This window comes from Schistocerca americana, chromosome 4 (genome assembly GCF_021461395.2).
Source record: "Schistocerca americana isolate TAMUIC-IGC-003095 chromosome 4, iqSchAmer2.1, whole genome shotgun sequence".
Taxonomy (NCBI): Eukaryota; Metazoa; Arthropoda; class Insecta; order Orthoptera; family Acrididae; genus Schistocerca; species Schistocerca americana.
Window position 1 is genome coordinate 664,538,217 of NC_060122.1, and position 21,501 is coordinate 664,559,717.

Consider the following 21,501-nt stretch of genomic DNA (forward strand, 5'->3'; position numbering starts at 1 on the left):
GGACATTGGAAATTTCAGCAGGACAATGCGACACCCCACACGTCCAGAATTGCTACAGATTGCCTCCAGGAATACTCTTCTGAATTTAAACACTTCCGCTGGCCACCAAACTCTCTAGACATGAACATTTTTGAGAATATCTGGGGTGCCTTGCAACGTGCTGTTCAGAAGAGATTTCCACCCCCTCGTACTCTTACAGATTTATTGACAGCCCTGCACGATTCATGGTCTCAAATCCCTCCGGCACTACTTCAGACATTAGTCGGCTCCATGCCATGTCCTATTGTGGCACTTCTGGGTTCTCGTAGGGGCCCTACACGATATTAGGTAGGTGTACCACTTTCTTTGGCTCTTCAGTGTAGGTCAAAGGTGACTGAGCAGAAAGAATTATGTTAGTTTCACCCTGTCAGTAGGAAAATAAATTTAGCTATTAGCAATCATGGTCTGGACAGAATGTTTTCCTATAGTTTCCCATTTTAGTAGAACTTAATCGAGGGCAAGGCATCTATAGACGCAATACGACCTGCAGCGGAGGAATCACTTTACATTCTCGACGTAGACTCGGGCTACGTAAATTGTCGAACCAATGTGAACGAAGCAGAACGATGGCCTCAGAGGAACAGATTTGTTTGACCGGAACATTTCGACACTGCGAAGTTATGCTACAAAGACTCTGATGTGTGCGCGCAGTCAGAGGACAGAAGATCGCGGTACGCACAGGACGAGAACGCAAGGCAATGTTAACAGATAATTGTATGACCGCCGTCTTGTCAGCACGACTGTAGCAGACAGTACAGCTTCGTCGGTAGTGTTGGCTCGACGCTGGAGGATGCAACTGGTGTGGGACAATCTGCACCGAGAGTCCAATGTGTCTGCTGTGGGTTGATATGCTCGCAGCCATGCTAATGTGTAGCTTTTCATTATCCAGATACCATACATTCTCGACTGTCGTTCTGTGATCGCAGCACACAGACGCAACCTTGGAGACGCCATCCGATAGCAGGGCGCCTTTGCTTGTCATAGAGAATAAATCTAAAGTTGGTTGTTTGCTGTATACAACTTGTGGTTTAGCTCCTGCGTATTGAGAACAACATAAACAGCAGATGCCACTTGAGGGAGGGTTTGGAGCCCTGGACCTTGCCTCTTCTAGCAGGGCTGTTTCCGGCCACACATGTCGGGAAATGGAAACCTTCCTCGAAGAACTATTAGTACCGTAGCTTCCGTGGGCTGGACCCCCGCCTAACTTGTCACCCATCGAACTCTCCGTTCGAACAGGCCTCGGAAGTCCCAGCGGTAGCGACCAGCGCCCTGTCATCCTCAGCCAGCAAGCATCACTGGTTTTGGATATGGAGAGCATGTGGTCATCACACTTCTCTTCTGGCGGTTGCTGGTTTTACTGACCGTGGCCGCCACTTCTCAGTCAACCAGCTCCTCAATTGGTCTCAGAAGAGTTGAGTGCACTCCGCAGACCCGGACGGTCACCCAAACAAGTGCCAGCCAAGCCCGACAGCGCCTAACTTCGATTATCTGACAGGGACCGGTATTACCACTGACGCTAGGCCTTTGGCTTCATCATCGAACACTTCAAGGATATAGTTGGTCAGCACCTTGTACTGTAGCATTTACTGCCAGTGTTTTGTTGAACCACATATAAAGCACAAGAAGGAGGATTCCAGAGAAACATACCCGGGCTTCTATGATTCCATGCGACGACGTTCAGAGACTTTGATTCAAGCACGTGAGGGTTTAACAATAAAGCGAATTTTGAAAGTCAGAGATAACACTCAGTTTTGTACAGCTAATAATTTGTTTATTGGTGTGTACCTAAATTGTTTTCAGGTATCACATATAATTATGTGGCAAGATGAGAAGAGTTTATATTTCAGTAGCAGCATTAACAGTTTATTGTAAAAAAAAAAAATAAGGCACTACAGTGTGGTTCAGGTAGAGCCAATGCTCGAAGCAGTCTTGTGCCTCCAGAAAGTCATTTCATATGGGGTGTCATGCTGTGGCCGCCAGAGGGTGGACGTCATCGACACATGATTGCATGCAAGTTAGTCGCTGTACGGAGACGAGCGTGAAAGTTCTGGGCAATGCTACGAGTGAGGGCCTCAAGAATCTGGTATGCTGCGGTTCTGCGAGCCGGCGATACTACTGCCTGCCTGGGGCATGGTCGCTGTGTGGATAGGACAGCCCTATGGAACGTCGGTATTTTCCCTGCCAACGATCCCGGCCAGCGATTCCAGTCGAGGACGAGAAAGGGACTTCAGCATAGCAAGTGGAGCGCTACCTGAATGCTTTTGCAGCTGATTGTTGCGCGTTGATGATTTTATGGTTGGTACACTGCACAGTGTCGTATACGAAAGGTGCGTTGGGTGTGTTTGCTGCCGAATAATCACTTGTTTGTATTATAGAATAAGAATTTTTAAAGATACATGCGTAGGTAATTTGGTACAGAGTTGAGTGTAGCTTCTTGTGGAAGCTATCTGGTAACGTTAGTATCAGTGCATAGCTGTGTGTCGTGTTCCTAATTGCATCTAAGTTATTTTGTCCCTGCTGAACTTTTCTCAGACTAGGTACGGCTGAGGGTTAAGCATCGTTAATTGTTAATGTAGTGGCCCAGTTACGTGTATTAGGGAAAATATTGGATTTAATTCTTTGATTTAATGGAAGATCTTTTGATGTACCGATTGTTCGAAACCGTGTTTAGCGATCTTTACAGGTTACAGAAATATATATGTTTTACTAAGAGTGTACTTCCAGTATGCTGACATTAACTAAAATAAGTGTTAAACTGAGTCCCACGTTTGCACAACCCCTAGACCGAACCCACTCCATTTTAAACTTACTCTATAGTTTTGGTTTTTGGCCGGCCGTGTTGGCCGAGCGGTTCTAGGCGCTACAGTCTGGAACCGCGCGACCGCTACGGTCGCAGGTTCGAATCCTGCCTCGGGCATGGATGTGTGTGATGCCCTTAAGTTCTAGGGGACTGACGACCTCGTAAGTTAAGTCCCATAGTGCTCAGTACCATTTCAACTATTTTTTTGGTTTTTGTGTGTCTAGCAAGTGAAAAGATCGCTCTTTTTCCGTAGCAGTGGCACCATACGCGCCTCTCCCTAGTACAGATGCCTTGTTGAAATACGATCATTGGTAGGCTACGTTTGGGTAGGAGACTGCAGTCAGTTTAGCGCCGAAATTAGTTCCCTAAAGATGAAAATACAATTCTTGCGTCTTTCTCTCACCGCTGTAAATGGTAGCCTAAAATTATATTAAGTTGTTGCTTTTCTACGAAATATTATGCTCGGTGTCTGGATAGTTTGAACTACTTCTCAGTTGCTCAGGGAAAGGCTTTTGGTTTTTCGCACTCTGCCATGTAGGTAACGTGTTCACGACCTATTTGGAGAATATGGTTATAAAGAGTTGTTACGTTAGGAAATCGGCTCTGAATGCTTTTGGCTCTTTCGAATAAAACGTATCTTAATAAGTGTTTTTTTTTTCTTGCTGTTGATAGTGCTTCAGTGACGCCATAATTTTACACCTCTTATGCCATCATGCAATAAAAATGAATTTTTATTTGTTTGTATCCTGTGTGCTCCTATACTACTCATCCTGTTACGATGGAACCTAGATGAGTTGTGCGCACGCCTGCAGAGGTTTCTGCTTGGTCAGCTGCGAGGGTTAAAAGAGGGTGACGCAGAAGCTCAACTCATGTACGTGTGGAGCAATTGCAATCAATATTTTTATATACACGACTCATTATTTACATAACTACTTCTGTAAAAATATTGTGAGGGTAACCAAATCTAGGGCTCTGATGGGATTGAGAAGGCGTGACATACAGAAATATGCTATAACGATGATGGTGCCACTAAAGTGGAGTTACTAAATACAGTTTTCCGTAATTCTTTCACGAAAGAAGACGAAGTAAATATTCCAGAATTCGAAACCAGAACAGCTGTTAGCATGAGTGGCATAAAAGTAGATATCTTAGATGTTGCGAAACAACTCAAATCACTTAAGAAAGGCAAGTGTTCCGGATGGTATACCAATCAGGTTCCTTTCAGAGTATGCAGACACAATAGCGCCTTTCTTAGCAATCATGTACAACCGCTCACTTGACGAAAGGTCTGTTCCTAAAGACTGGAAAGTAGCACAGGTCACACCAATATTCGGGTAAGGAAATAGGAGTAACCCATTGAATTACAGGCCCATATCACTGACCTCAATTTGCAGTAGGATTTTAAAGCATATACTGTACTCGAACATTATGAATCACCTTGAAGAAAATGACTTATTGATACATAACGGATTCAGAAAATATCGTTCTTGTGCAACACAGCTAGCTCTTTATTCCCATGAAGTAATGAGTGCTGTCGACAAGGGATCTCAGATCGATTCCATATTGCTAGATTTCCAGAAGGTTTTTGATACCGTTCCTCACAAGCGACTATTAATCAAATTGCGTGCATATGAAGTACCGTCTCAGTTGTGTGACTGGATTCGTGATTTCCTCTCAGTGAGGTCGCAGTTCGTAGTGATAGACGGTAAATCATCGAGTAGAGCAGAAGTGATACATGGCGTTCCGCAAGGTAGTGTCATAGGCCCTCTGCTGTTGCTGATTTACATTAATGATCTAGGTGATAATCTGAGCAGCCCCCTTGGATTGTTTGCAGATGACGCTGTAATTTACCGTCTAATAAAATCATCAGACAATCAATTCCAATTACAAAATGATCTAGAGAGAATTTCTGTATGGTGCGAAAAGTGGCAATTGGTGCTAAACAAAGAAAAGTGCGAGGTCATTCACATAGGTACTGAAAGAAATCCTATAAATTTTAGGTATACGATAAATCGCACAAGTCTACGGGCTGTCAATTCGACTAAATATCTAGGAATTACAATCACGAGCAACTTAAATAGGAAAGACCACAGAGATAATATTGTGGGGAAGGCGAAACAAAGACTGCGCTTTGTTGGTAGAACACTTAGAAGATGTGACAAACCCACTAAAGAGACAGCCTACATCACACTTGTCCGTCCTCTACCGGAATATTGCTGCGTTGTGTGGGATCTTTACCAGGTAGGATTGACGGAGGACATCGAAAAAGTGCAAAGAAGGGCAGCTCGTTTCGTGTTATCGCGCAATTGGTGTGAGAGTCACTGAAACAAAGGCGGTTTGCTTTGCGGCGAGATCTATTTACGAAATTTCAGTCACCAACTTTCTCTTCCGAATCCGAAAATATTATGTTGACACCCACCTACGTAGGGGGAAATGCTCGTCATAATAAAATAAGAGAAATCAGAGCTCGAACGGAAAGATTTAGGTGTTCCTTTTTCCGACGCGCCATTCGAGAGTGGAATGGTAGAGAAGTAGTATGGAAATGATTCGATGAACCCTCTGCCAGGCACTTAAGTGTGAATTGCAGAGTAACCATGTAGATATAGATGCAGAACTTCCGATATTAGTGTTAGACCCGTATTTTTTGGGATCACTAGACTGGTTGGTGTGGGTCACGTTGACGTTTCACGCATAGACATGGGAAAAGCGGGAGTGGGGATTGCTACGACATTGACATATCAGCATATATCTGTAACGCCTGAAGAAATTACTACCAAAATTGTCATACGTATCCCCTGGTATCTGGGATAATTTGCTGTAACAGTAATACAACCCTAAGACCCATATGGCTGACAGTTTCGGGTGAACAGACGTGACATAAAAGTGTATCTTGGGAACACTATGAGTAGTTTTAATCAAATTTGCTGTATACGTGACTCATATTTGCGTAAAAATACTGTTGTAAGGTACCCCTACTACCGCTAGGGGTGTGAGTAACAGTGACAGGGGGTGACAGCTAGAAACGTCTGAAAAGAAGCTGATAGTATTTCTTTCCTGTAAGTAACTGACTTAGAACATTTTAAAATATGATGCGCAATCTGTCCCTCCGTTGCGTAGTTTAGTGCATCAGTCACATCATGTTTCGGGGCCAAAGATCGTACTACACACCTATGTACCACAGAGACATTTAACGTCTCCTCTAGAGTCTGCCGGAAAATCAGACTGTTGTCAGCGACAATACTTTGTCCCAAATCGATAATCAATTACTGGCAGAGTTACAGATTCACTCAGAATTCAGATCAAATCGCAGTGACCAATTCGTTAGAGATACGGATGAAATATGTGTACCTAAGTGAAATACGTATGTGTGTCTGAAATATGTGTGACATACAAGGTGGTTATTGTTAAAGCAGCTATTCACAGAGGTCCTGTGTAGGCTCCAATTATCGTGTGGTAGCGAAACTTGGTGGATGTTCTAAAGCGTTAATGCCGAACGAATTACGATGGAAAAATTTGGTTTCAATTTTCGCTACAGGTGCAAATCTGGCGCTGTGAATGCAAGAAAAACGTGTAGAAATGTTTCCTTTTTTGTGGATTAGGAATGGCACATGGGCAGAAAAGATCAAACAAGTGAGAACGGTATAACGTTGATTTTATTATTAAACGCCGCTTACACGAGTTGTTCAGTATGAGCACCGGAGGCATCGGCGAGATGCTGCCATTGTAAACGAAGTGATCAACAGTTTCTCGCAGCAGTTCTGGTGGGTCGGCCGCTGTGGCTGAGCGGTTCTAGGCGCTTCAGTCCGGAACCGCGTTGCTGCTACGTCGCAGGTTCGAATCGTGCATGGGACGTGGATGTGAGTAATGTCCTTAGGTTAGTTAGGTTTAAGTAGTTCTAAGTCTAGGAGACTGATGACCTCAGATGTTAAGTCCCATAGTGCTTAGGGCCAGTTCTCGTGGAATCTGAGTAACGTGTTCGTGTATACTGGCCTTCAGGTTATGTAGAGATTAAACGTGTCCCTGGTAAACTCGTTATCTTAGACAACCCCAGATCAAAAAGTCACATGGATTCCGATCATGTGATTTTGCAGTCCATGCGTCTGGAAAACCACTAGAGATAATACGTTCGTGGGAGGTTATATTAAGCAGATCTTTCACTGGGCGAGCGACATGAAGTGTTGCCCTACCGTGTATGAGAACAGTCTTTCTATACACTTGCGCTCTTCTAAAGCACGGATCACATGGTCTACAAGGAGGTCTCGATGACGTGCAGAAGTCACCGTACACCTAACAGGCCCTCTGTGTGTATACTCTTCAAAGAAGAACTGACCGAGAATAAAAGTGCTGAATCCACTCCGTGCAATCACATACGGCGAGTGCAGCGGCTCTTTGTACACAACGCCCGGTTTAACAGTACCCAAAATTCGGCAGTTCCGTGTATTCACTGCACCTTGTTGTGCAAAATGTGCCTTGTAACTCCATAGAACATTGCTGAGCCACTTGTCATCAATTTCGATCTGTGTCAGAAGCTGAAGAGCAAATTCAGGACGTTGCTGCGGATCACGAGGTTTCAGCTCCAGCACCATCTGGATCTTGTACGGGCAACAGTGTAAAATGGACCGCAAAACTTCCCGAAGCGTTGCCCCCATGCGATGGAAAATTCTCACGACACTCAGTAACACTAGCTGTACCCGATGAACGTGCTGCATGGTCAGTTACAGCAACAGCAACCTCGTCAGTAATTTCCACAGGGTGTCACACCAAGTTCACCCGTGTTTTCGAATTTCATTAAACCATTAAATCATTTAATTTCATTAAACCATTTAATGACATTAGGCCTCTCCTCATACCTTTCAGATGATGCTCTCTCAATACACCACTGTAACTGCTGCCGTTCACATAAAACAGTTTCACTAAGAGCGCACAGTTTCTCTTCTCGATAGCCACACTGTTCACTCACGTCACTGCTTATCACATTACAGCGCGGGTGTCATACCGTCATACAGACAGCATACAGCTCCAGATTTGGCCCAGATGGCCACAACTGAAACTATTTTTTTGCCAGTGAAAGTCGGTTCTGCATTAACGCATTAACGTATCTATCAAGTTTCGTTGCCAAAGGATAATTATAGTTCGTACTGGAGTATCTGCACTTCAATTATTACCGCCTTGTTCGCTTCTGCTTTGAACATGTGTACCAAATTACAAAGAAAAAGAATTGGAATGCATGCCGGGCACAGTTGGTCTTAAATAAATATTCATCGTTAGCTTTATGGAGTGGTATGTTATTATTCTGGGTTACAGTTTTCAGAAACGTCGATGTGGACAGGTTTGGATACCGATGAACCTTTGAAACTTCTCGTTATCAGTTCTCATACTAAAGATACATTTTACATTAATAGGCAGTTGTCACTTCCTGTCACTTTATTTACACGATCGTGGATTCTCACACCTAGTTCTGTGAATGCTGACAAAGTTACCGCCGGTCGGTGTGGCCGAGTGGTTCTAGGCGCTGCAGTCTGGAACCGCGTTGCTGCTACGATCGCAGGTTAGAATCGTGCATGGAGCGTGGATGTGTGTGATGTCCTTAGGTTAGTTAGGTTTAAGTAGTTCTGAGTTCTGGGGGACTGATGACCTCAGAAGTTAAGTCCCATAGTGCTCAGAGCCATTTGAACGATTTGAACAAAGTTACCATTTGTGAGGAGTATTGTCTAATATCGCCAACGGCCTTGCCGCAGTGGTAACACCGTTTCCCGTCAGATCACCGCAGTTAAGCGCTGTCGGGCTGGGCTAGCACTTGGATGGGTGACCATACGCTCTGCCGAGCGCTGTTGGCAAGCGGGGCGCAATCAGCCCTTGTGAGGCAACCTGAGGAGCTACTTGGTTGGGAAGTAGCGGCTCCGGTCTCGGAAACTGACATATAGCCGTGAGAGCGGTGTGCTGACCACATGCCCCTCCATATCCGCATCCGGTGATACCTATGGGCTGCGGATGACACGGCGGTCGGTCGGTACCGTTGGGCTTTCATGGGCTGTCTGGTCGGAGTTTGGCTTTTTTTTATTGCCTAATATCGTATCTTGGCAGAATTTTGTTTATTTTTTGTATCATCACTCTGAACATACTTTGTTTGGATACTATTCCACGTTATGAGATATGGTTTTTAATAAAAGAGGCATTTAAAATAAGCCCAGGTCCGCACACCCTCCTGACCAAAGCACATTCCACGCAAATCCTGCGCTTCACGTATGGCATCTGCATGCACACACCCTTTCATTGCTGAAACTTGCGTAATCAGTCGAGGGTCACGTAATGGCTTTGTAGCAGCACTAAACCGTCTACAGCGCTCCAAAGCGGCCAGTGTGCTCTGTTAAGTGGGTGACAGCATTTAGTCGGGTAAACTTGGTACAGATTGTTCAGTTAACTTTCAGTCGGTTGGATGGCCACGGATTTCTGAGTCACTTTATCTCTCCCATGAATTGTATACACCAGGTCGCTGTCTGCCGCTTGGAGAAGCAGCGAGCCGCTACCAGCCCTTGGCCACTGCCCGCCTGTAGCGCAGGGTCCCGCTAAGTACAGAACACGCACGCGCCGGATTACGCCGATCCCGGCCATCTGCATCTGCATTAATGCGCTGCGAGGAGAGGCAGTGCGAGGGGCTAACCAACACACGCTGATCCGTCTGGGTGAGTAGCTGACCGCACCCGCCACGCCGTCTAATCCTCTGCCGAGACTTTGCTGCTCCTGATCGCTGCTGCCCTGTTTCCCGTCCCTGTTCCGATACTCAAACCCTGCGCGAGGATCACTGTTATTGCCGCCATCTTGACCAGGATTAAACATACACATACACCCACCCACCCACACACACACACACACACACACACACACACACACACACACACACCCTCACAAATACACACACATATATATATATGCGCACACAGAACCTGTGGCATTTTCCGCAATCGATCGGTGCAAAGAGTCTCACTGGTATGGTAGTAGCGGCAGAAAACGGTAAAGCGCCGGGCTAATATTAATTCAGGCATGTTTTTAAAACAAATTTATCAACAAGGGATTCCTACTTAACATTTACAATATAACACATTGTCTAACGCTTAAAAAAAGTAACCTTTATAATACCCTTGATTAAATACTAACCCTGATCCAATACTGATAGAAAAAAGGGTGATATATTGATGACAAATTTAAGCTCAAGACAATTACAACGATAGGGCCGGCCGAAGTGGCCGTGCGGTTAAAGGCGCTGCAGTCTGGAACCGCAAGACCGCTACGGTCGCAGGTTCGAATCCTGCCTCGGGCATGGATATTTGTGATGTCCTTAGGTTAGTTAGGTTTAACTAGTTCTAAGTTCTAGGGGACTAATGACCTCAGCAGTTGAGTCCCATAGTGCTCAGAGCCATTTTAGCCAATTACAACGATATTAATCACAAGTTTCAGTGATACTAGGTAACTACTTGACATTAAAATTTAAACCCCCAAACCTGTTTCAAAATGCATATACCAACCGTTAAACAATATCTGTAATGATAAATTGACCTTAGCTGTAAAGTTAAATTATACGGGAAAGTTCTGAACCATTTGATATAAAGACTGGCGTAGACATGGAGAGGGGCTCCCCCCATTACTGTTTCACTGTGTTTTGGAAAACGTGATTACAGAGTGCCGAGAGCAAAAGTCGAGTCAAAATATAGATCAATCGATCAAGTTTGGCAGAAGTAATACTAGAGTAGACTGATTGTATTGATAATAAGAAAACACTTTCTAAATTTAGTAAAGTTAGTCATTACAGCACAACATGAATGTCTTTATGGAGCTGAAACTTTAATTTTAAATAGAAAGAGGGATACTGAAGAAATTCAAAAGAAAGAAAGAAAGAATATTAGGAAAATATTAGTCACCAAAATCACTGATGCAGAAACTTATAGGCTGAGATACAATAAGTAAGTAGAAGAATACACAGACATACATGGTGACATGAGAAAACGAAAGCTTAAATTTTATGGGCATATTAAAAGAATGGCAACGCCTAGGTTGACAAAACAAATATTAGAATTCTACGGAAACAGGCCAAAACTGAGTCAATTAAATGGATCTCTCCACTTAAGGAGGATCTTAAAGTAGCCGGTATAACTCAGGCAGACGTTACAGATAGAAATACGTTTAGGCAGAAGATATTTGCTTGGAAAGTTGGTCAGAGGGAAAATAGAAAACGGACTGGAACACCGAGCTCTGATGATGGAAAGACTTCATTCTGAATGAATGAAATAAATTTGAACACAAAGGAAGACCAGCCATCGAAAACGACATTGATGAATTGTACCTAGCGAGGTCCCATTGGGCCCGTACGTGAACAATTATAAATTGACATCAATCCAAATCTCAAAACAATCTTCGACGAAATCAGTTAAGCAACAGAACTCAAAGTAAACGATAACAGCATGAGGATTAGCCGAGCGGTCTAAGGCGCTGCAGTCATGTACTGTGCGGCTAATCCTGGCGGAGGTTCGAGTCCTCCCTGGGGCATGGGTGTGTGTGTTTGTCCTTAGGATAATTTAGGTTAAGTAGTGTGTAAGGTTAGGGACTGATGACCTTATCAGTTAAGTCTCATAAGATATCACGCACATTTGAACATTTTTTTGAACAGCATGACCCTTACTCAAAACTTCTACACACACTAATTTCACTAGTAACAGAATTTAAGGTTTACTCAAGTACCGTACCGAGGTACCAGACAATTTCCAAATAAGCTTAGGCGCAGAGTGCCTTCAAATGAACGCCAAATAAAGCGACGCGACCCGTTCAATTACAAAAGGTGATGACTGAATTCAAAGATTGATCTGCAGCATTAGAATCCATCCACGGCTATTTCAGCGTATTTACAGTGTCGTAAGCTTGGAGTCATATTTTATTTCAACTTCAGTCCTGCTGCGTACACTTCCTCGCGATACATTGTATGCATTATTAAACTTGTATGATAAAACCTGAAAAGTAAATCAGTTACCACCGATCAAACACGTGCACACAACACACATGGCGCCCACAAGGGCAGACCCAATGACAAGCTTTACAGCACCAAAAGATAGATTAAAAAGATCACCAGCTAGTGAATAGTACAACTACTAAGCTTCGCTTGGAATGCACATGTACTCGTCCATAAATGAAACCAGGGTGCAGCGACAATGTAGTGAAGGCTCTACAGACCTTCCTGCTTTGCTCTGAGCGACAATCTGTTTCGAACGGCGGATACAGGATCCGAAAACGTAAACGGCATTGTCTGTCATCACGTCTACGAACAACAGTACAGCGTCACCAGCGAACACTTGAATCCAGAAGATGTTCGTCTCAGACAAACGGCCCTCAGCTCCAACGAGGCCGCACTATCGCTCCTGATCGAGACAAGACGTTTTCCGACACAAACAGGGCGCGATACCAGCACCGGACCGTCTTGCCATCTTCCTCGAGACCCTGCTAACCCAAAAACCTCTTCGCTGACCCGCACCGGGCCTCCTAACGGACCACGATCACCTGACAAGCTACTCTCTCGCAAAGAGAATCTATACCACCACCGACTCCACCAGAAGGGCTCAAAGTCGGGAAAATACAAAATAACTTTCGGAAGGCTACTGCGCACGTTACACTCACAGCGTACTCGTAGACCACACGAACAGTGCTGGTGATTGCAATAAATCAGTTCCTTGTTAGTAGTGACCTGAAAATGTAGCATCTATTTATGCCAAATAAGCATTTTTTTAAAAAAAATTTAGCCATATAAATATGTAAGAATTTGTCATGTTACTGTCATAGTCGCGAGTTTTTCTTTTACATAGTAAGAGCTTTTCGAGTTGACTGTTTGCTTTTGCACAAAGTTGAACATTTCTTTTTCCGAAGTAGACTTGCTTCTTCTCTTTCGTCCTTCGGCTCTCTTTAAATTTTCAACTTCAGCTGCTGAGAAGCAGCAGCTTGGTTCTCTAATTCAAGGTGTTTTTTCGACAATTATCTTTCTTCTACCACCCAATTTGGCAATTACGTATTCTATAGAACAGCGATTTATAATCTGCAGCGCAAATCTGCGCCACGTAAGCTCTGATTAGCACATTGCGGACCTATTTTGTGTGCGTTCATATATATGGAGCTTATAGTTGACATCGTTACAGATACACTGAAGACCCAAAGAAACTGGTACACTTGCCTAATATCGTGTAGGGCCTCCCAGAGCACACAGAAGTGCCGCAACACGACGTGGCATGGATTCGACTAATATCTAAAGTAGTGCTGGAGGGAACTGGCACCATGAATCCTGCAGCGCTGTCCATAAATCCTTAGGCGTACGAGTGGGTGGAGAACTCTCCTGAACAGAACGTTACAAGGCATCCCAGATATGCTCAATAACGTTCATGTCTGGGGAATGTGGGGGCCAGCAGAAGTGTTTAAAATCAGAAGAGTGTTCCTGGAACCACTCTCAAATGGTTCAAATGGCACTGAGCACTATGAGACTTAACTTCTGACGTCATCAGTCCCCTAGAACTTAGAACTACTTAAACCTAACTAACCTAAGGACATCACACACATCTATGCCCGAGGCAGGATTCAAACCTGCGACCGTAGCGGTCGCGCGGTTCCAGAATGTAACACCTAGAACCACTCGGCCACTCCGGCCTGCTTGGAACCACACTGTAGCAATTCAGCACGTGTGGGGTGTAGCATTGTCCTGCTGGAACTGCTCAAGTCCGTCGGAACGCGCAATGGACATGAATTGATGCAGGTGATCAGACACGATTCTTCGTATGTGTCACCTGTCAGAGTTGTATCTAGACGTACGAGGGGTCTCATTTCACTCCAACTGCAGACGCCCCACACTATTACAGGGCCTCCACCGGCTTGAACAGTCCCCTGCTGATATGCAGGGTTTATGGCTTCACGAGGTTGTCTCCATACCCGTACACGTCCATCCACTCGATACAGTTTGAAACGAGACTCGTCCAACGAGGCAAATCAAAAATCTTCAAATATGTGTGAAATCTTATGGGACTTAACTGCTAAGGTCATCAGTCCCTAAGCTTACAGACTACTTAATCTAAATTACCCTAAGGACAAACACACACACCCATGCCCGAGGGAGGACTCGAACCTCTGCCGGGACCAGCCGCACAGTCCACGATTGCAGCACTTTTAGACCGCTCGGCTAATCCCGCGCGGCTTCCAACGAGGCAACATGTTTCCAGTCATCTAAAGTCCAATGTGGTGTTGACGGTCCAGGCAAGGTGTAAAGCTTTGTGTCGTGCGGTCATCAAGGGTGCACGAGTGGGCCTTCGACTCCGAAAGCCGATATCGACGATGTTTCGTTGAGTGGATCGGAAGCCGACATTTGTTGATGGCACAGCATTGAAATCTGCAGCAATTTGCTGAAGAGTTGCATTTATATCACGTTGAACGATTCTCTTCAGTCGTCGTGGTCCCGTGCTTGCAGGATCATTTTCCGCCCGCAGCGATGTCGGATATTTGGTGTTTTACCCGATCCCTGATGTCCACGATACATTCATGAAACACTCGTAGAGGAAAAACCCCACTTCATCGCTATCTCGGAGATGCTGTGTCCCATTGCTCGTGCGTAAACTATAACACTACGCTCAGACTCACTTCAGTCTTGATAACCTGCCATTGCAGCAGCAGTAATCGATTTCATAACTGTGCCAGAAACTTGTCTTATATAGGCATTACCAATTGCAGCGCCCTATTCTGCCTGTTTACAGATCTCTGTATTTGAATACGCATGTTTATACCAGTTTCTTCGCCGCTTCAGTGTAGAACAGACACATTACTTAGAGTAAAAGCTGTGAGTTTACTGTTGCTGCACCTCCATCGATACAGTAACAAATACAACCTCTGTGAAGTGCGACAGCGGCCGGTTAACACTCTATCTGGACTGATCAATAAGGTTTTCGGTTGCTTGCTTTTGATCTCGCTCCAGTATGTCAGTCGTTAAAGTGGAATCTATAAGGGTAGTCGATGGCGCTATCGCGAACATTAGGTCGAAGGAGGTATTTGAAAGTAAACCATGTGGACTACTTAGTCCTTTGGTCCAGTGCTGGAAAATTGTTGAACAGTAACTCTCAAGTCGGGAATGTCGCCCAGGACTGAAGCATTACTGAATGTTTAAATTCTCTAAGCACATCTCGTGGAAAGATTTTGCCAGTACAATTCAATAACACCTTTCGATATAGGACATAACAAACTAATGCTGTTATTTCAATCCATTGTGCTTGGTGAAATCTAACCTACCGATTATCAAATGCTGCTAATGATGAAACAATTCATCGTCGATAAGGAGAGGAGTACGTATCAACGAAGTGAGCAGCGACAAGTATGTCGGACGAAGACTTCATCGTAGTCTTCAGGTAAGACTGAGTAGCAGACTTACAGACAATGGTGAGTGCGCAGCATTCCAGAATACCTGCGCCTCGTTTTGCTGAAAAGAATGTTGGGAAGGAATGGTAATTTGTAAACTATAAACTGTGAGAGAGAACGACTTAGAAACAATAGGCCACATGCCAGCCACAAGAATGAAAGCTAACAGTGAAGAAGATATTACGAGTGTAAGAGGTATCAGTACTCAGGACAAGTCAACAGTGAATGTTGATTCTGAATACTGTTTGGAAATTTTATCAAATAAAAGTACGTTATATTGTGATACTAACGACTTTGGAGAAACGGTAACCAGCTCAACAGCAGACATTACTACAACAACGGTTAGCCAACAAAGAGTATTGCTTGAACTACGTCAATTGTTTGAGTATATCAAGTCAATGAGTGATTTTAAACAGTAAACTAATGATTTTAAACAGCAAACTAGAAAACAGACTTACGATCTTAAAGACAAATCAAATCTGACCAAGGATCAAGCCACAAAGAACGAACAAGAGTTTCGAGAGGAATTCGAAAAGTAGCGAAAAGAACTCGTAAGTTTGTTAATGTGAAAACAAGATGAACAGTGCAATGAAGTTGTGACGGAAAAATCAAAGCTGAAATCGACAGCTGAAACGTTCAGGTCTGAACAAGACAAAGATCGCGTGCACAATAAAAATGGTCTCGGATAAAATCAGCGACTATGGGGCAGATATCGCATAATAAAGTGTGATTGCCCATAGCATAAACAGTTACTCATAAAAATGATAGCTGACGCACAGAATCAATGCACGGACAAGGCTGTTAAGTTCGAGCACATGCATTAACCTTCTTTGGACGAATATATGCTAGTAGAAAAAGTCAAAATATAGTACAAGAGAAATTTCACGGTATGATGAGTGCTACTTAAAACTTGATTTTTATTACTAGTGCTAGCATACGCAAGTTTCACGAGTTCATACTGACAAAAGGGTCACATCCTGTTGCTTTCGTGCAGTTCAGACCCGCTTTCTCTACATAGCATTGGGAAACAGACAATAAACACAAGTGGAATGAGGGTAACTGATAGTTATCATAATTTGAGTGAATTGTGGGCAGGCCTTTTGTGTAAATTTTCGTCTGCCAAACATTAGTGGACGGGCAAAACCAAATTGGTGATGCCCTCACCAGAGATATTGTTCACGAGAGATAGCCATCACAAGACACAAAGCCATTGACGATGTGTATTTTAGTGTAGATCGTACTGAAGCTCTCAACACCGAAAGAGTGCAGCGTCATTCCGGCATAAGAAACGGAACAAAGCAGCGCCAGGCAATAAACTTCGTAATGAGTGGAATTTCTGGGCACCAAATCAGTGGACTGATCATAGTGAACCAAGAAGGTAAGACGACCGTAGGTAACAGTATGAAAGACAGCAGGAGTATCGTTGCGAATTCCTGAGAAATGGTCATTGTGAGACTTACGATCAATCGCCACACCGTAGAGGAATTGCTGACGTGCTTCCAGTTTGAGACTCACAGAAAAAAAAAAAATCATTTTAGTTTCGGATGTGATCCACTCCAAAACTGAAAATCTCATTTCCCTATGAATACAAAATAGCGGAAAATTCAAAAATTGGCAGGAAATTAAAAAAAGATCCAAGATGCAAAATTACTCTAATGGCTTAAAATCCAAGATGGCGGAAGTAGCTCACTTGTGATAAGTGTAGAATCCAAGATCGCTGAACTGAGAATGCTAGCACAGCCAGCATGATTGATTTCCCCAACCGTATGACATCTGAATTCAAGACGGTGGACTTGGTTGATACTGGCACAGCCTGCAGGGTTATCAGATCATTTTTCCAGAGTATGCACTGGTAGAAAATTAAAACCATTGGTTTTCCTCTGAACATTACAATTCAGACTCCACTTTCCCTAAGTTAAAACTCTGTGCTGTTTAAACATTTACATTACGCAAGAATAAGAAAAAACTGCATCTTTAACACACAAACAATTTCCCCCACCCTCCTGACTTCACAGCCTGCATATTTAAACCAGTTCCCCGCCTCGGTTGGCCTGGGTTTAAAATGGGAGGATGCTGAAAAAAATTCACACATCCTAAGTTTTAAAATGTGGTAAATTCAAAAACCTACTAACTTTAAGTTTAAAATGGCGGTAAGGCCACTGGTAAAGCCTACATACTTGTCAAAAGGAGAGCATTTATCCTAATTTTAGAACTGTATAGCTGACTTGTGCAACCTAAATCGTTGTCGAACATTTGCCACTGTCGTATGCGGAGAGGTATGCACTTGAGTTTTGTTTGTTTAAACATGGCACAAGAGCCTGCTCGTAGAACACATGCCATATCTCACCATCGAGAGATGAGTTTGAGCCCACCATCCTGAGATATGTGACTGCGTACACTGGGCTGCAAGTCTCCACTGTGTTGGTGCACTCATAACCACGAGTCACTACGGGACTGCCTTGAAAGACCGTGAACATGAACGTTCAGCAGAAAATGTTCGTTTTGGGCTTACTTAGAACTTTAGAAGTATTAACGCTTTTCGGACACTGCTCCAAGTGTCCAAAACAGCATCTGAATTGTGACAGGTTATTATTCCGCACTAATTACGTCAAATTAACGTGCCATGTAGGAAGTGACTGTTGACTGTGAGTGCAAGTACAATTTCTAATTGTGTCGATACTTAGAATTACGGTAGGCCTGTGTTTTCAAGGTCAAAATTGTGTTGCAACATAATGGGTAAATGATTCTAGTATATGGCTTTGTATTTGTTAGAATTCCTGATACTTTGTCTTCATTGTTCAGTCACACAGTTGGCTGACTGGTCATGTGTTCAAAGGATTAAGTGCCGATCTTTTGTCCAGTTTTGTAGTTTCAAGGTAAGTAAGTCAGTTTTCTTTTGTTATCTTTGCTTAAAAGATTTATTTCGTTATATACTGTTTCACAGTTTCATACACATTTCTAAATTCAAAATGCTTGTGGTAGTTTTCTTGACTTCTGTAATTGGTTAAAGAATGTGTTATTTCTTTCTGTACTGAGTACCTGATTCTCTTCTGATAATGAACTGCTAAGTCCAACAGCAGCTGAAAAATATCTGAACTGCTGGGTGTCTCACTCTCTCTGACATTTCGTCAGATGAAATGTTAAGTCCCGCTTCAGGTAAAACGTGCTAAGTCTCATTGACCTAGCTACAATTTCGACGGTAAATACTCTCTCTAGGTATAGTCTTATGCTTTTACACGTATTACGCAGTGTGTGCCTGAGACGGTTGGTTTTGAGAGTTTTCTTACTGTATGTAACTAAGGAAATGACAGCCAGATCCTAAGAGTTTTTAAGTAGCCTCTTTGTATGTTGGCAGCGCTATAGACTGTATTAATATCGCTGACAGCGCTCTGCGCCCCCGGTAAGAGATTCTGTAGTTGGACGGACTCGCAGTTTGCGAGTGGATGGAGAAGTGTATGGACATGATTTTCTTAGCGGAGACTCTGTGTTGATAGGACTTGCATTGTAAAGTGAGATGCAAGAAAATGAGGATGGATGTTGTTGGTAATGTTTGGCTAGTGGAATTATTGACAACTATAAATTTTTAGAACTGGATGTCGCATGAATAAGGTAGCATTTTCTAAATACATTGTTTGCTCTTCAACAAAATCTTTCTTTTGCTAACCATATGACTCCTAGTAGTTAGAGTCTATAGTAGTTAGAATCTTTTTATTTAGCTGGTTGTAGTTGCTGCTTGCTGTAATTGCTGTAGTTCGTGTTATGAAGATTTTCTGTGAGGAAAGTGACTTATAAAAAAAATGGGATTCGTGATTGAAATGAGTTTAGGCAATTATCAGAGTTGGAGGCAGATTCATATTTCTTTAATTTCATATTTTTTGGGGATTTTTATTATTGTTAAGATTTCTTACAATTCAGAGCCATTCTTTTGTGTTAATTATTGTTGTCAGTATATGGCAATCATATTGCGTTAGGCTTGTATATTATGTGTTGAATAGGTTAAGTCTGAGTTGTCTTTGTCAGGGGAAACTCTGTAGGTCGGTGTTCAAATGATAAAAACATGTAAAGACTTAGTTTCAGAGTTCGTAATAGGGGAATGCTTCACGAACGTAACAAGGGAAAAGTTATCAGAGCGCGAAGACTAACTTACATACAGTTTCAGATGCTTCAAGACACGTAGAAGGAATCTATCGAGACTGTGACGCCTTCGGAAACCGTGGAGGGAAAAGCAGTGCGGTTGGGCGGGTCTGGGGTGGGGGCTGCGCTGAGCTTAACTGCTTCCCAAAGAGCGGTAAACTTCAGGCGGTAGAGGCGAGAAAATTTCACTGTTTCCATTGTTTGTCTACAGGCATGCGTGAACATGATGAGAACATAAATAGGCGGCTCCAGATCGTAACTGAAGCCAGAGGCTGGTAACGTCGCTGAAGGAACACTTCTTTCCGCGCTCGCTTACCGTGAACGAGGAATCGCAGAGACATAACCACATCCTCCAAGCACCTTCCTGCGAGAAAGATGTGAACGACGCGAGAGACACGGCAATAGAGAGATGCCGTCGCTGGGCTTTCTGAAGAAGAGAGAGCGAAAACAGGTCGATGTCCCCAGGCTGGCGTATACCAGACTTGTCAACAACGACGCCATCCCCGCTGGGATCTCATACTCGGCCTTGACCCTCGCGTGGGACGTAAGAGGTCAACTGCCTAGATCACGTCACTGCGGAATAGGAGAATCTATCGGAAGCAAAGCCGGTTCTTCTGCCTATGTTGCCCTGATAGGTGTACAGCGATGTAATTGTAAACTTTATTTGCAAAAGTCACTATTGTTTCTGCTAATCGAGTGTTTGGATTACACTGTGGTACGAGAGCCACCTTTTAATCTGTGCAGAAGCAAGTGTAACCTTCGCTACCTTTCTTATATTTGTTCGGCGCTCTGTTTTCGGTCCGCGCGGCCGAAAGTTTTTGTTTACGAGAGCAATTGTTCCCTCATGTCGCACGCGCGTAATGTCCTGATTCTTGTGTGATTATTTGATATTAGTAGCCTAATAATTATTAATACTACAATTCTTTCGTGATTAAGTTTTGCTAGATGAAGAGAAATGGAGATCTAACATTATAAATGTACCATTTAATTTCAAAATTGTTTTTATTCGCTCTGAACACACTACATTATACTATATTATACTAAAAGCGCTCGATCATATGACGAAGGTAACTTATCGTCACAGTGACGAACAGAAGGCGCTAGTGTTCTTAACTTTCTTTGCAATCAGCATTGATTTACATCAGTTTAACTCGCAAACGTAATACTTGCCACATTGTCTGTCGCGTTGTGTAAGAAACACTTGTGCAGTAGCAATCGATCTACAACAAATATTGTTTCTTCCAATTCTTACACACTCGGATATGTTCTGCTTTCATACTACAACTTCTGCGTTCATGTACGTGCCAAAAGGCAGTACTGTAATAGTGGTGTGAAGATGAAGGGTCTAGCGGAGCTAACGACATTTCTATTCCATATTCTGAATTACATTTAAAATACCCTCAGCGTAACGGATAATAATAGGAAACTTGTGATGTGGAGTCACAAGTGCCGTGGACAAAACAAAAACCGTGTACTTACATATGTGTACATGTTCGTAGTGTTTTGTGGGCTATTTGACTGCATATAATGTATGTACCTGATATCAGACCACTGTTTGCTATTTTGTGATAGAAATTTTGCCTTAATAGAAAAGCGCAAGAAGCTTATTAAGAGTTATGTACATGAAGATTTACTAGAAGTAATCACTTCAGCACGCCCTTCTTTAAAATTCAACACACTCAGGACGAAGGAAAAGGACTTTATTGACTTCCAGGCTGCTGCTGATAAATTCATCAACACAACAAAGCTACACATCAGTTTTGCTGCAAAAATTAAAATCACCTCACCTGGAATAGCGTACATCAAAAGGACATTCAGTGACACTGAAAAGTGGGTAAGTTTAAAATCCTAGAGAAAGGTAAACTGTTGTCGATTTTTATTTACACACAGCTTTCAGTAGTGCAAAATATTTCACGATTATCTGCTGAAAAAGAGAATTTACTCATCACGGTACTCTTTATAGCACATCACAATTGGCAAATTGTTACTGATTTATAATGATACTGCAAACTGCTGATTTTTTAGTAATGTTTAAATGTCTCAAAATGTTGATATTTAGGTAGGTATTGTCAACCATTATAGCATGATATCTCTATAGGTCTAAG

General features: G+C 43.1%; 1 pseudogene; it reads left to right on the plus strand.

Moving 5' to 3' along the window:
- The first annotated feature begins 8,558 nt into the window (after positions 1 to 8,558).
- On the plus strand, positions 8,559 to 8,676 carry LOC124614614 (annotated as a pseudogene).
- Positions 8,677 to 21,501: the final 12,825 nt, after the last annotated feature.